General features: G+C 47.2%; 1 protein-coding gene across 1 annotated transcript in view; it reads left to right on the plus strand.

Annotated features, from left to right (window-relative positions):
* The window catches only part of JAG2 (jagged 2), a 90,880-nt gene that overhangs the window by 719 nt on the left and 73,864 nt on the right, over positions 1 to 16,297 (plus strand). The window lies entirely within an intron of this gene.

Below are 16,297 nucleotides of genomic sequence, written 5' to 3' on the forward strand. Positions count from 1 at the left end.
GTAAAGACATCCTGTGATTTAAATAGGGCATGTCTTACTTAAATGTTCATTCACGAAAGAGTTTAGTTCTTAATCCTTCCTTCTCAAGCCAGAAGGGAAGGATCAGTCCTCTCTGTTTTCCTCCTATTATATAACACCCTCTGAAAGATCATTAGACCCTTCGTGATGTTTAGATATAACGGTGATGGGCACATCACGAACTCCTTAGAAAAATAAATTTGCTTTGACTGTTGTAAGTTAATTGGGGATTTATTTTCTCTAAAGCCCAAAGCCTCACCTCTTCAGTGTCTGGGTTGGTTTGAATAGGACTCGGAGGCCCAACATTCAACTTGGGCTTTGAATAGGATCCCACAAAGCATTTGCTTCGTTCAGACCCCGAATGCGATGGCGAGTGCCCAAAAAGTGAGTCAGTGAGGTTCTGTGAATCTGTATCAGACAGCAACAATCATTTGTGGAAATGTCTTTTGTAGCAACAGAAGAGTCTATTTGATGGTAGCACTGACTAATGTAAATGAGGATTAATTAATGTTTTCCTGCAGTGATGTTGGCACTGATAGTGCCTTATTCATGTAATTTAATTTCTATTGACAGCCTGCTAATGGAAATGGATAGCAATGGGTGTCTCTTCCATCAGGCACGCTCTGCCACAAAAATAATTCTCTGAACTGGCAGTTGGACTCATTCATTGCTGGAAACGTGAGGCAGTAAAAGAGGACGAGTCAGAAATGGGAGACAAAGGGACTTATTGTCTGATTCGTAGCAGTCATCTCTCAGGTATTTGAACCAGGATAAACTTGGGGGTTCAGGTCTGGTTTAGGCTCAGCTGCCCCTGAAGGTCAGTTTCAGTTCACCCCAAATCATGGATGTGCAGCTTCACAGTGGGAAGGAGCATATTTAAAGTGGGCAGGGGGATGTGCAGGCCGTCCCATAGCTCAGGGCTTGGCTCAGCTCCTGACCTCCGCCTCCCTCGCAGCCCAGCACCACTGCCGGGGGCGGAAGGGTACAGCAGGGTTAATATGCACTAAGTCGGGTTCTTCCCTCCCCACAGGGAAATCCTGCACGTACAGATGCAGAGCAGTCCCCACTTTGAACAGGTCCTCAGGAAAGCCACCGGTGTTATTCTAAAGCAGAAACCAGAAACGACTGCTGGTGTTCAGGGATGGTGTGAGTTCAGCAAAAGACTCAGGTTGGGACCCCCTTATGAACTGAGAAAAATGGGCCAGTTTTCTTCTGGTGTTCAACTCCACACTTTCCGCAACCGTTCTTAATATTTTGAAGTACAGCTGGGGAACTGCAGTTCATCAGAAATCATGGAAGTAGGAAAGCAGAAAGAAATAATCTGATGAAAAAACCACATTCCCTCTTACCTAGCTAATTCATGTACAAAATTAACACACAAATATTTTTTTCTGTTTAATGTAATTAACTCTGCACATTGCTTACTTCTTGAGCAAAGATACATTTTATAAGTGTCCTTTTGTCCATAGGAACTCATGGTTGATTTCCAAGGGACCATGATTTTATCCTGTACTGAGGAAGTCCCACACAAGGCTGACTGAAAGGTTCTCCGGGTGAGTGGGGCATTACCACCCCATCAGAGCCCGACACATGCCATCGCCCCTCTCCTTGCAGAACTTAATGGCAAGAAACCATCTTTCAACATCTCTGTATCTTCAAGCACCACCAATTTTCTGACACTGAAGAAATTTTAGCTGTTGAAGGTCTTTCATATGGTCACCCTGAAATAGTCAAGGCCACATTTTGGGTCATACTTGTGCTCATATGACAGCCAGTAGAAAAATACTTTGAAATGTCAAATGTGCCTGGTCATAGTAAGTGGGAAGGCTGGAACAAGAGCAACATACCAACCTGCCACAACCAACCTGGAAACAAGGCACAGCAGCACCTCTCTGAGAGGCAGGAGCAGCCAAAGCAAGAGCCCCGTGGCCAGTATCTGCCCCATAACTCTGCTTGTCCCCACATGTACCGGCCTGCAGCTCTCCCTCTAATCTGATCAGCCATTTACATGCTCACCATTAGCATTTGCTTAATCCTCATACCTTCACTGAACTCCATCCTTGTCCTTTCAAAGGGAGAGCAATAACCTCTCCCCTCCGGGTATGCTGCTGCTGATATCCCTATTCTCTAACCAAACTGGAGGCTCTAATTTGATGCTTCTGCTGTGCTCTGCCCTGACTGCAGCAAGAACAAGGAGAGTCCAGCACCTCAGAAAATGAATCTTTGCCGTCTAAAGTCAAGCACCCATAACCAGAGGATACTGAAGTCATGAGGGGCTGTGATGTCCAAGTGGACTGCAGCGCTACCCCATACATCAAGATGTGTGGGTCTGGGTGAGATCAGCTGTGCTCAGAGCTGCACCCTGGGTGGTGGCAGCAAAGCTGTGGTGGCCCAGCCTGCACAAGCCCTCCCAGGATCCCACCAGCTGAAACCATTGCTGCAGTAGCAATTTATTCCCCGCTGCCTTCTGGCATATCTCCTCACTGCTATGAGCAGGGAGGAACCCAGCTGTGGGGACCAGACCCCCCCTGGTTCCCACCACGGGCACATTCAGATGAGGAGCCAAAACCACTGGAAGTCCCCCAGGAGGGCACCCACACCTGGCTGGGATACAGAGGCATTCTCCATCCCTCCTCCCGCTGATGCTGAATCAAAAATAACTGAGGCTCTCGTTAGCCAGGAGTTAAAGAGCAGAAATGGTTCCTCAGCCTTGTGCTCAAGGCACCCCTAAGGAAAGCACTCTGCATTTAAAATTAATCAGATGCTGAAAGAGTTGGGGGAACAGGGACAAGAGCACAGGGCTTTCCTCTCCCTGCCATTATGCAAGGCCAGGGTTGTATGGAGAAATAATGCCTCTCATCAGACAAGCTCACATAGAGAAAACAGGCAGGTTTCCAGGCCTAAAAGCTCTTCTTCAAGTTTGAAAGCAAAGCAGCAACTCCAGTCTGGGGATATCTGCACGCAATTTCTTCAGTTTAATTTTGTTAATTACTTAAGGTAAGTGAAAAGAAGAGTTAGCACCTGCACAGAAGAGAGGACTACTAGCAAAGTGATAAGGTTAGAAAAAAAAAGAGCAAGAATTACTGCCTAAGGAAGGGAGAGAACTTAGTTCAAGGTAAGACCTGAGGTAAAGTGTTAATAAAAGCTGTGGAGTCCTTGGTTTTTTGCAGTCAGCAGAGTCTGGTTTCCAGGTTCACCTTTGTCATGGAGGTATTTCTCTCCTTTGCCCTCCTTTCCTACAAGCACCTGCCTGCAGAAAGTCCTAAGCATCCCATCTGTGACCAGATGGCTATAGTGCTCCCCTAAAAGGTGAAGGGAGTGGGGCTTGAACCTGTCCCCTCTTACAGAAGTGCTCTAATTAGGCGACGGTATGGAAAGTGACTCCAGCCCACCTCCCTTCCCCTCCCTGCCTAGGGAGCTGAGCAGCAGCCCTCGCCCCTTTTAATGGGGATGCCAGATGGGGGTTGTGCAGTATGGTTCCTCTTTCCTTTTTCAGTGTCTTACAGCCACGTGCTGCGGCTGCTGCCTGGACTGGGCCCTCATCCTAAACCTCAGTGGGGCTCAGGCACCAGGTAGGCAGGGGCAAGCAGGAATTCCCACCCAGATCGCAGGCTTGTAGGGGACGTGTGGGAGAGTGGGCAGCGCATTCGGGTGCTGGACAGAAACTGCAGCTGTGTGCCACAGGATGCTTGATGCTCAATGCTCCTGGTTTGTGCTCTGGCCGTGCCTGCACGTGCCCCTTCTCTGGGGATTTGGCTGTGCTGGGGAGTCATTAGCTGATTTTACAGGGCTACCCCGAGGCTTTGCTGCCAGGGTGCATGCATGGGCAGTTTGCACCCAGTGCGCAGCACCCATGGGACACCACAGCTCGGAGAGCTTGTGCTGAGGCTGAGAATCAACCTGCTCCCGCCTGGGCAGTGGTGGGTGCCCAGCAGCACCCACGTGTAGGTCTTGAAAGCCATTGCCCTGACAGAGGCACTGCTAAGGAGGTTGGGCAGGTCTGGGATGGGCAGAAGAGGTTCAACCTTGGGTGCTTCCTCCTATTTTTATCACCTATATCCTTTGCTGAACCTAGCTTACAGCAGCCCCACACCAGGTTATGGCCCGCCCACTGGAAGCATGGGGTTGCACAGAGGCTGGCAGATGCCACATTGCTGGAACTGAAACTGTTGCACAGATGACGGGAGGCGTTTTGTAAAAATCACTTTTGTGCTGTTATGGGATTCTGCATTTTGGGCATTGACAAACATCCTAAAAACCACTTCCATACATTTGATCCCTGGGAGGCTGAGGGCTGAGCATTTATGTGCAAGCCTGCTTATTTTCTGCTGGGGTACCAATAATTATTTTTTTTTTCCTCATTCATTTGCTGCTTGCTAAGCCCATGAACTGACCTCCGTGAACACGGTCACTTAGATTGTCTGTTGAGGAGACGTGACCAGCAGGACTCACTTTCTGCTGGATCCATCAAGACCGCCTAGCAGTGTCTGATGAGCATGCTTGCTGATCTTCCGATAATAATAGCGTGTCACCCTACATCTTCAACACTCCTACCCCACGCAGGCTTTCCATACCCGTTTCATTTACAGAGCACAGTAATTATCTGGTTTACACGTGAAGATACTAGCGGCAGCCCGGCATTGTTCAGCTCATGGTGTTTCACCGCAGGCTGTAGTCTACTCTCGCAGCCCAAGAGGTAAACAAACAGCCTATTTAATAAGTACCAAATTCTGTCAATGCCAGTAGTTGCTATGGTGAGAATTCCCAGCGCGGTGCTGCAGCCCTTGGTCACTCCAGGCAGACAAACGTGGGCGTTTCAGATCACAACACTCTGTTTACCAAGGTAGGTCTGAAACGCATCGGAGGGCAGGGGCAGAGGTTGCTGGAACGGGAAGCCTGCTAAGGAAACTGCCAGAAACAAACACTCGTGGATGGGAAGATTTAGGAAAAATCAGAGAACCAGCTCAGGTCGGCAGCACTGGATTCAGCCTGGCTGAGAGCTGTTTGGTTTCTGTTACATCGGTATTTTTCAGGGTAACCCAGAGTGCGTGGGGATCCAGAGCACAAAATCCCTTGGCACAGCAGCCAGCAAGAGCACCACCAAGCAGCTGCAGATGGAGAAATATCTGTTCTTTCAGCCCTCGGGGAAGGCTGTGCAGAAAAGATGAGAAGGCTGATAGCATGTTGCTTGATCTGCCTGCTGCATCCTCGCTTCGCGAGGAAGATTGCAGGCTCCAGGATTGTCAAACTGTCAACTTTCACTCGGTTTGACAACAAACTCGCTTCACATATATGGTTACATTTAAAGAAAATAAGAGGAGGAAAAAAAGAAAGCTGTTGGAGCAAGTAATGTCCACAGATGCTTCCTAGAAGTAGAACGTTATTTTGCGATCTGGCGCCAACATTTTAGCAGCCTATAAAAGGTAAAGTTGGTACTACAGCCAGCCATTTGTACTGTACAAATAAGAGCTGTGAATATATTCTGGAAGTAATGTCAAAGAGGACCAGATGGGAAATGAGCAGCATTCATTCTAATTTAACAAAGACAGCTAACCCAGAATATGTATTAACATGTAGCATTTTTCATCTGCCTCCATTCAGAACAGATTCTCGGTATCATTTCCAAGCAAAGGAAATGAAGGAATACTTACTCCTTGGTGAATTACTGTACTCTCATAATTGGAAAAGTTTGGCATCCAAAGCTAGGTGTAATATGTTCTGCCTGGAAATGTATGCAAGGACACAATACACCCACAAAACCCTGCGTTTGGGCGTGCAGCCAGCTCCGTGTGTTTTGGTCCATGCTGGATGGATCCAGGGTTTCGGAGGCCCCGGGCACGTTGCTGGCCTGCGGAGAGAGATTTCATACGGCATGGCAGCGACGGGAGGCTGCGCCAGCCGTACGGTGGGTCTGACACAGGAGCTGGGGGGTCTCTCTCCAGAGGGGGGTCAGTTTGCACATTGAAGTAACAGCAGGTCCGATTCCCTGTTTCCTTGCATACATACATCGCGGCTGGTGTGTGACATACACTTTGGACACACACTTTGAGGGCTAAAACCAAATTCGGAGGCTACCAAATCTTGAATGTACACTTTTAAAATGCAAACTCATTTTTGGCTCTCCCAGGACTGCATCGAGTAGGGTGAACCTGTTTGAGGGGAGGGATCCCAGGGTACAATAAACTGTGGGATTGCTTCATGTGTTTACTAGAACCTCTGATCCTATTTTTAAACAAAACACCATTTCCATTCCCTCTTTTTTTTTTTCTTAAATATTAGAAGCGATTAACTACAGAAAACAAGCCACATCCTGAACATTTTTTTGCAGCTTGAATTCAATCTTTTTATTCAGAATTGCTCATTACTGGAACCTCTCTCAACTTCCAAGCTCCTTCGTGTAACATTTCTTTTTTTAAGTCCAGAACTGCTGCAGTTCCCCCAAGCCCCCATCCTGCCACATTACAAAGCCAAAGTTTTATAACATTCTGCTCAGTGGAGCTCTGTGTTTAAAACATACCATTAATTTATAATAGCAATGCAATTTCAACATGTGGTTAACAAACAGGTATCTGCTCCACTCCAGAGCACTCTTCCTTTGTCCGGGAGAAATGCAGACACAACCTGTGCCGGGTCCCGGAGCTTTTTCTCTGCTGCTCAGCAGTGTTTTCTCAGTTTGCTATGCAGCCCCCGGGCCAAATCCTGCCCAGTGAGTGGCCCTTCCTGAACCGAACTCAGGGAGCCCTGCTGCACAGCCTCTCTTAATAACAGCAAACTGAGTGAAAGCCTGAAAACCAGTTGAGGTCAGACCGGATCACCATCAAGTTTCCATCTGACCTTGAAAAATCTGATCAAAATGCACAGCTCTAACTGCAAGTTGACACTGTACACAAAATGATTTTTGTACGACTGAAGCATCTGGTTTAATGGATCCCTCTGGTCCCTTAGCTTTTTCTACGCAGAATCACATTTGGAGTGGCTACATGTAACTCCTGGCCAGTGATCTGTGTCTGCAGGGCACAAATCCTCTTTCCTTCTCTCTCAATAACACCTACAATTCATCCAGCTGGTATGTGAAGAAGCCACTTTCAGAAGCAGAATGGGATCTCCAGCTTTCCAGGCAAAGGCTCTGCCCTTGATCCCAGGGACAGCTGTGCTGGCCCGGCTCCACGGGCAACCTGGCGCACCGGGGGCAGACCAAATCCGGCAGCAGTCCCCAGCTAAGGTCTGCAGCCAGCGCCAGATCTGTCCTGGCAGATTCACCCAAATCCCTGCTCCCCTCCAGCTCTGGGATTCTGCCCTGTAGGTCCCTGCACCGCTTCCTACGGGGTCACTGCACTAACATGTATGTGCTGTGTAATTCTCCATGAATAAGATACGGTGGAGCCTGCAGAAAGCAGTAGCAGCCTGTTTCACCGCCTGCTTCATCGCTGCTTCGTGTGCTAAGCAGGTGTAAAACAAAGCTGGCGATCATCATCGAGTGAAGCGAGGTACACGCTTTGAGGCTTGCTTGTTCACGGCTTTGAGAGTTTATAAAGCAATACTCAGCAATGTGAGACTGCTGCTGTGCGAGTACGCTAGGGATCATCATGGCCAGGAACAAAAATGCAGGCTGGATAAAAGTCTTAACCTGCGATTATGTGCAGTATAGTGCACCAAATCCTCTACGCCCCACAACCTTTTTTTTCCATGCTTTCAGCCTCTGCAAAGCGAAGGTGCAGGTTGTATCCTATTCATTAGGGCTGGAGTAATGACTTACAATGGCTCCTGAAATAGCTACCCTTGCTGGCTAAGGAAAAGAAAGCAGCATGAATCTTCATAGGCAAGAAAGGCTAATAATTTCTCTCCCTTCTCCCTTCCTCTGAAATCCTCCCTCACCCCTCCTCTCCCGGAACAAACACACTTTTAAAAAGGCTTTTAAATAATCTCATGTTCCTTAACAAAATTACAGCAGCAGTTTCCTCCTTTAATAGCACTCTTCTTCTTAGTAATCTTGTTTTAGCTACAGTTTTTGATGGGAGAGCACTGGTAGATGAATCATCTGTTGCCCTTCTTGGTTATTTTGCCTGGCTCCAGGAAGAAGGAATTCTGTTTTGGAGCAAGGTCTCTTGATCAGAAGAGGAAGCTCTCATTTATGTCTGCTTTTAACTAGGAGTGATAAAAATTTTATTTGAATGGTTAATCAGGGCATAAACAGATGAATTCTGAATGTGACTCTGATCCAGCACAATGGATGGCATGGTCCTGGCTCTGAGTCACTTACCTCAAATGAATTGAGCTGTCTTCTGCAAGCTGGAGGTCTGCTCCTGCACATCGCCTTCTTACAGAAAGCGCTGGAAGGCACTGGCTGAAAGAAGGGTCAAAGACTGACCGAGATCCAAGTGTTAATGGAGACAGGGGGCACAAGTATTGTAGTTCAAGAGCTCCGATGTGGATGATCACTTCTCTGACAACCTCAGTTATATGTAAGCCCAAAGAGAAAATTTTTTAGAAAGAGATCTGATTTTATTTATCAAAATATAAGGGGCTGGAGGTGCCAGTGAGGGAGAAGAAAGATTGCATGAATGTGCACATCAGATCAAATTATGCATCAAGCAGCAATTCAAATAAATGCATTAGTAACTGGAAAAAAAAAAATCTATAGGAATGTCATAGCTATTGGTCTTTTTTTTTTTAAATCAGTGTCACTGTGTAAGTATGTTACTGGGCCTTTGCACTGGAAGAGCTTCTCAGGCCTCCCTCTGACAGCAGATTATCCAAGATGTCAGTGGCTTAGTCTGAATCTAGATTGGGTTTCAATTAAATAAACTTCTAACTGCATCTTGGATAATTTCCCTACGAATTTTTGATGGGAATTAGAGATCTGATGTGTTGGCAGTTGGCTAGAATCAACATATCCAGAGTGGGTTTTCTTAGCATTGGTCAGACCCGTTCATGTATGAAAGGAGGAAGGGAAAATTCCTTCCATGAATAAAGCACTAGCTATTTTGGTCACGAGTGGCATCAGCTACTTATAACTCTTTTCCTGGAAATGAATACATGGCTGTGCAGGTGGTATCACCAGGAAGGTTTTGACTTGCTTGAAATTGGATGGATGTTCCAAGAAAAAGAACTGGTGATCAGACCTAGCATTCAACTCACAAGGCAGGAAGGGCATCTCTGTGCCCTGACCTGCTGAATCAATGCAACTAGGATCCTCAAGGACTGGTTTCAAAAGTGAACAGGTAAATACAAGCATCAAGTACTTGGGCAGAGGCACTATAAACTAGGGGAAATACCATTACTCATAAGAAAATCATTGGAGGGATGCTGAAGAGGATAATGGATCACCTGATGAAATAATGCAAACAGCATAAGGAATAAATACGAAGAGATTAAAACCTTGATACATAATCAAAATGAGAACTGAATTTGAGTCAAATTCTAACGAAAGAGAAAGAACTGCTTATAACATGCAAGAGGAATGCAGCTTGGGTGAGAATGACCATGAAACAACAGAGTTCACAAGTCGTAGGAAAGGAAGGAAGGAGAACAGCAAAATAAATACAATGGACTTCCAGAAACCATATTTCAAAAACCTCATAGAACTGATAATCATGAGAAACAAGTCTCAGAGAAAAGAGAATTCAGGAAAGTTGGCAGCACCTTAAAGAAACAATGGTAAGGACATCAATTCAAACAATCCCAGCAGAGAAGGGAAAGCAACTGTTCTAAGAGACAAGTGATTTGCTTAAATCATGACCACTTCATTGACCTCTAATGCAAGAAAGTGCATTCAGAAAACGGAAAAGAGATCCACTTGCCTGTGAATTTAAAGGCATAGGCTGAAGATGTAGGGACCAAACCAGAAAAGTCAAGATGTAAAAAGAAATATGACCAACAGGATCAACAGGATATTAAGAAAACATAAAATACATTAGCAGGGACATGAAGGCCATGGAAGAACTACCCAACAGGGAAGGAAAGCTAGCAATGTGTGATGTGAAGACAGTGGAAGTGCTTGCCTTTTTTACTTCAGCTTTCAGTAAAAAGACCACTCACACACAATTAGTGCCACAGATGAGAGAGAAAGAACTCAGTCTAGAAGGAAGAAAGAGTAAGTGAAGAATACCTAGCTGAATTAAATATCGTGTGCTTAGGCTGCTTGTTGAAGCAATCTCATGGCTGTTAGCAGCTCTCTGAGACCCCACAGAGAACCAACAAGGTGTCAGAAGACTGGAACAAATAAAGAAATGTTCTATAAACATCTGGAAAATAACAAAGAAGTGAGTAACAGCTAACACAAATTTGTTAAATCACCCAGATCTTTTTCCTATCACTGGGGCAGCAGGGTATGCAAGAACTAGTAGATGCAACAAATCTATCCTTTATTAGGGATTTTGACCCTCGCATTACATTCTCATAACTAGAAAACACAATCTAAAGCTCCAAGGGTAAAAATCTGCTCAGTGGAGGGCAAACCAAACTAAGTCAACAACATCATGCTGTTGCAAGAAAGAAAGAAAAAAAAGGAACATTAAAACAAGCATCATGCTTGCACGCATAGCCAGGAGTGACTTCTGCCTGGTCTGTGATGTATTCCTCCCACTTCATCCAGTGCTGCTAAGATTTCACTGGAACTCCGTGTCCGATTTGGGGCACTGGATTTTAAGAAAATTGAGGAACAATGGCAGAGAGACTACAATAGGACCACAAGAATGATCAAGGGCCTAGAAAATATGTTCTAAAATCATATAAGACCAGAAAAATACTTTTTTTTTTTCATTGTAAAGAAGACATCAGAGGAAGGCAAAACCAGAGTCTTCAAATACATAAAGAGTAGCAGCAGAGAGGAAGGGAATATGCTGTGCTCCATGTCCGTTGCAAATAGGTCAAGAAGTGGTATCAAAGCATAGCAATATAGTAGCATACGTTTTCTGATAGTTAACCACTAGAACAGGTTATCAATCACAGCTTTGAAATTTCTATCTGGGGATGTTTTTAAGAAGAGGTTGGATACCCATCTGTAATGCAAGAAGCAGGCACCGTTTGTCCTTCCTTGTGGAATGGGATAAACCAGATAATCTCTGGATATCCCTTCTGACCTTACTTTCTGTGATTCATACACCAGGAAAGTCATAGGTAGAGGTTTCTTTGAGGATGACTGCAATGAACCTTAAGAGCAACAGATGGCTGTGGATAGTGGATACAGCATAGTTCAGTCAGTTTTGAGAAGGCTTCTCAGATGGGTTGTCTTCTGAAAATCCACAAAGAAGATAAGCCACTAGGAGAGTGAGAACTTCACTTTTAAGGAGCCTCAGAAGTCAGATCAGCTGAGCTGGTTTTCTAATTTTTTTTCCCAAGTGACCAGTTAACCCTCCACCCTCACCCCAAGTGTTAACATTTTAGGCAGGGCTTTGAAACATGGGAGGTCATCAGTTGGGAGGAACTCTCAAAGGCTCTGTTCAGTAGATCTCCTTTATTTTTTTAATATTGCTGGCCTTTAGTACCAAGCTGTACAAACCGAGACCAACTGACTTCTCGGGCCAGACTCAGCATATGCTTCTGCTGGCCGAAGACCAGGCCCCAAAAGCAGAAAGCATGCCAGACAGCAAAGTTGAAACGATAGGAAACCACCTTCTTTTTGGTCTGGAGCCCGTAGAGGCCAGCACCAGCTTAGAGCTGTGCAAGCACTGAAATAGGAAAGGGTGGTGCCAAGATCCCAGTTCCTTTCCTGGCACAACTTCCATCAAGCATAACTTTACTTTCCTAGTAGTAGTCAGGAAGGAAGACAGATATAAGCACTACCTTATGCCTTCTCCACTTGGTCTTCTCTTGGGCTGTACTAGCAGCTCAGTCCTAACTATGAGAAACCACTCCCAGGTCTTATACTAGAAGATATTTAAAAACAACATCCTTGCAGTTCAAGTCTGCTTTGCTTCCATGAAGAGCACATGTACGCATGTATACACTCGTTAAAAACATTACATGAGCCATACAAATCCAACAGGACCATGACTAAAAAGTCAAGGGAGAAGACATGTCTTTACCCTGCCAAGTCCACAGCAAAGCTCAAAATACCTTGCTCTAGCCAAGTTCCACAAAGAAGAGAGAAAGCAAAATCTTTCTCCTCTGGTTACCCTCTAGATCTCTTCCTGAGCAGTCTTCTCCATTCATACTGTTAGCCCCGGCCCACAAGGCTTCTCATGGAGGAGGAAGGAGAGAAATTAATTCTTCACAGCTGGTTCTGTCCTGCAATGCCTTGCTCTCCGAACAGGCAGCTGTAGCCTTTCTGGCCAGAAAGGGAGAGTTAACTCCTACCCTGCCAAGTTTCAGATGGACAACATCCAAAATGATCTTCTTGCCTTTAACTTTCCCAAGTGGAAGCATTCTGGCCTGGGTAAATGAGATATATGTCCATATCCATATCCACACGCATGCTGACAAATGACATCCCTGTACCTCTGCTGTCTCTAAGGCAAATGGATAAACCCTGCCCCTTCCTAGCTGCTATGATCCTCCGGGGATATTTTATGCAAATGATTTAATGAGCATACTTGCAAACGATTTGCATACAGGCATAAACTTAGCACAAGCGCACAGCCAGAGCACAAAAGCAAAAATCCTGGCCCAGAGGGCTGGGAACGAGGAGGTGTGGGATGCTGGCACTCCATCCTGCCCGAGACTGGTGGTGAGCGCGTCCCTCTGCTGCCAGAGGGACCATATTCTCCAGCAGCGCCCCTTGTGCAGGATGAGTAACTGCTGACTGCAAGCTCAAACCCGGGTTAAAGTCAAGCATGAGTTTCCTCAGCCCTATTTCCACCCCTCTCTCATGCACAGCCCCCCATTCTCAATTGCTACCCTCAGCAGGGGTTGCCAGAGAAAGGAGAAGGCGCCGCAGCAGGAGGAAGTGAGGGAGCAGCAATCGGAAGATATTTATGGGTTTTTTACCTGGATCTTGACAGCCCTTGTTTTGGTGGGGAGGGAGTGAAAGAAGAGCACCTCAAAGCTTGTGCTCGGCATAGGGAAGTTTATATCGACTTCCCCTGAGCAGCAGGCAGGTGCCTGCCTGCACGTGACTGCACGGACGGCCCCATGACTCAACGCAAAGGCACAAGGACCCTTCTCTGGGGAAGGTGAGGTGAGGATGACCCCACAGTGAGGAAGAAAAGGTCCCGGCCTCACTCGCCAGGGAAAGGATGGCTGCCGGCGCAGGGCGCAGCCAGATGCAGGACAGCCGGGAAAGACGGCGGGTTGGGTGACAGCAGGCTGGGCTGCAGGTGTGGGTGTAAGAGGAGACACGTTACACTTGGCAGCCAGGGCCTTGAGCGGGCCTTGGAGAGCGCAACTGATTGGGAATGAGTTATGGAGCTGGCTGCCTCCAGCATGCTTGCTCAGAGCGGGGGAAGCCCGGTCCCGTGAGCTGTCCTGCGGCAGGGGTCCGGAGCCCAGCAATTGCTGGAGCAAGAGCGGGGCAAATCCTGCCACTGCACACCTGGATGCAGAAGAGTTCGCTGGCCTGTTGGAAGTGTCCAAGGCACCCCCCCAAGGGCTGCACAGGACCTTTTGCTTTTCATCTTATCTAACTTTATCTCCCCCAAAATGCTAGTGGGAGGCAGCCCCCGTGGGAAGGCAGGGACTACACAGGAGGCTGGACTGTCCCCCTTCAGGGCTGGTCCTGCAGGGACGGTCTGACGTGGGTTGTCCAAGCTGCAAGGGATGGCTCCTCTTAGTCTTGCTCAGCATTCACCTCCAGATCTGGCCACCAAGCTTTTTTAAAAACTCAAAGTTTGTACGTAAAGAAATATTTTTGCTGCGCTCCCTAAAAACCATCACTATCTGTGCATAACTATAGTGAAACAACTTCACATACTTGCAGAAGAAAAGAGTGATTGTCCATGGCACTTGAGAAATAATAGTAACCACAGTGAGAGAACTAAGGAGTTCAGGCTGAAAATGGGGCTGCAGCACCAAGAAGAATAAAATGAAAATTTCCCTGAGCAGAGAGAATGCCTGGAAATAGCTGCACCTCCCCTCTCTGCTCCTATGAAGTCAGGTGAGAAAAGGCATTTTTAAATGGCACCAGAGTTTTTGAGTACTGTAGAATATTTACAAAGGCGAAACCAAAGCACAAAAAAAGCATGCAGCGTGCTCAAGGTAACAAAGAAATTCCATGATACAGCAGGTAACCGAGCTTGGCTCTGTAGAGACTGAGCATATGCTCTAACTAGTGGATCATCTTTCTTCTGTATTACATTTGCTTAGCCTGGTGATAAAAATATATGTCTTCCTCCATAGGCATATTGACCGCATAATGCTGAACATAGATTATGAGGTTTTATGTTTGTTTATGATGATACATGCAAACAAAATACCTGTCTTGCAAAATATTTTGGCTGCCATCCACCGCAAAATAATCGTTAGGTAGAAAGCTAGTCTAAGAAGCTCCTTCCTTTCAGCCACCAGAAAAAGTAATTAAAAACTAAAGCATTTGCCTGTCCATTTGGAAGCCAGCAAGCAGCACAGCTGGGCAAGGGTAGGGGCCCAGCAAAGTTTCTGATCAGCAAAATGTAGTGATTTTAAAATAACACCTCAAACCAAGGCCCTGGCCCTCCCTCAGCTCCCCCTGCTTTCCCTTTGCCGCCTTCTAAAGGTGGTTATACCAGAGGTTATCTTAACCAAAAAAATGTTTGAATGCAGTTGTGTTGGGAGGCACAGTTTCAAAGAGAGGACACATAAAATAATTAAAAGCGATATTCACCACTCCACTTCAGAGAGCTCCTGTTTGAACTCAGGAGGGATGAGAGGGAAAGTAAGGGATGCTTCCTGGAGAGCAAGTAAGGTGAATCACAACAGCAGAGGGGTAGGCTCAGGACAGCGGGGAGATAGGAAACCGGAGCAGATTGTGGCGAGTGAGAGACGTGGGTGGGGAAGGAGAAGCAGGTCTGTAGGTGGGGAAGCAGGAAAGCAAGGGGAGCAGGGCGGACAAGAGGATTTTGGAGAGCAGCTAGCCAGCTGGCACACATATAGCAGCTGCTGCTGTGTCAGCCTAGGAGAGTAGCTGCAGCTGCACGCTGGCCATGAATAGCAGAGGAGCAGCGTGCCGGCTGGCTGCTGGAGGGACGGGAGGCAGCCGGGGCGCTGAAAAGGCAGGGGGAGGCTCTGTGAAAGGTTTTCCGCACAGGGGAACATGACAGCCCTTTGATTTCCGAGCTGTTTGTTCTCCAATTGTCCACTCCGATGGATGATCAGTACTAAAGAGTTAAAATGGGGAGAGGGGGGAGGGAGAGAAACAGAAGGGAAACTTAGGTCCTAAATGCGGATCTGGGCTTTGATAGCATATCCATAGCATGCAGTTGTCTGGATGTATAGCTTTCATAGCTGTCAGCACGGATCAAAATCACAGGGTGCTTAAACTAAAGGAGAAATCTCTGCTCAGTTACTCCCATACTTGCTTGAGCCACCACTGGAGGAGGACATGATCCCACCACTTGGCCATCTGCTCTGTGTACCACACATGTCACTGAGAGCACTCTATAAGCGATCCTGTGTGAACTCCTACGCAGCTGTGGGTGTGCACACCCTTTGTCCTTCTACATAAGTGTGGGTGCACGCACCTAATGCACTCCTCCGTAGCCATGGGTGCATGCACCATGTGTGCTCCTCCACAGCTCTGGGTGCATGCACCCCATGTGCTCCTCTGGGGCTGTGGGTGCTCCCACCCTCTGCGTTCCTCTGCAGCCACGGGTGCACCCACCCCATACACTCCTCCACAGCTGTGGGTGCATGCACCGCGCATGCTCTTCCACAGCTGTGGACGATCCCACCCTGTCCTCTCCTCCACAGCTACATTTGCATGCACCATGCTCCTAGGTGGTTGTGGGCACTCCTAAGCAGCACAATCCTCCATGACTGTGAGTACGTACAGCGTACTTACTCCTCCACAGCTGTGGGTGATTCCACCCTGTGCACTCTTCTACAGCTGTAGGTGATCCCACCCCGTACACTCCTCCACAGCTGTGGGTGCTCCCACCCCATGCACTCCTCCACAGCTGTGGGTGCATGAACTAGGCATGCTGCTACATTGCTGGGGTGCTCCCACCCCAAGCACTTCTCCTTGACTGTGTGTGCTTGCACCACCCGTGCCCTTCCGTGCCTGCACGTGCATACACCCTGCACAGTCTTACATGAGTGTGGATGCACGTACCCCACGGGCTCCTCCAGGGCCGCGGGTGCACCCACCCTATGCGCTCCTCCACGGCCGTGGGTGCACATATCCCGTGGTTGTTCTTCCAACACTGTG

The sequence above is a fragment of the Pygoscelis adeliae genome, unplaced genomic scaffold (assembly GCF_000699105.1).
Source record: "Pygoscelis adeliae isolate BGI_AS28 unplaced genomic scaffold, ASM69910v1 Scaffold130, whole genome shotgun sequence".
Lineage (NCBI taxonomy): Eukaryota > Metazoa > Chordata > Aves > Sphenisciformes > Spheniscidae > Pygoscelis > Pygoscelis adeliae.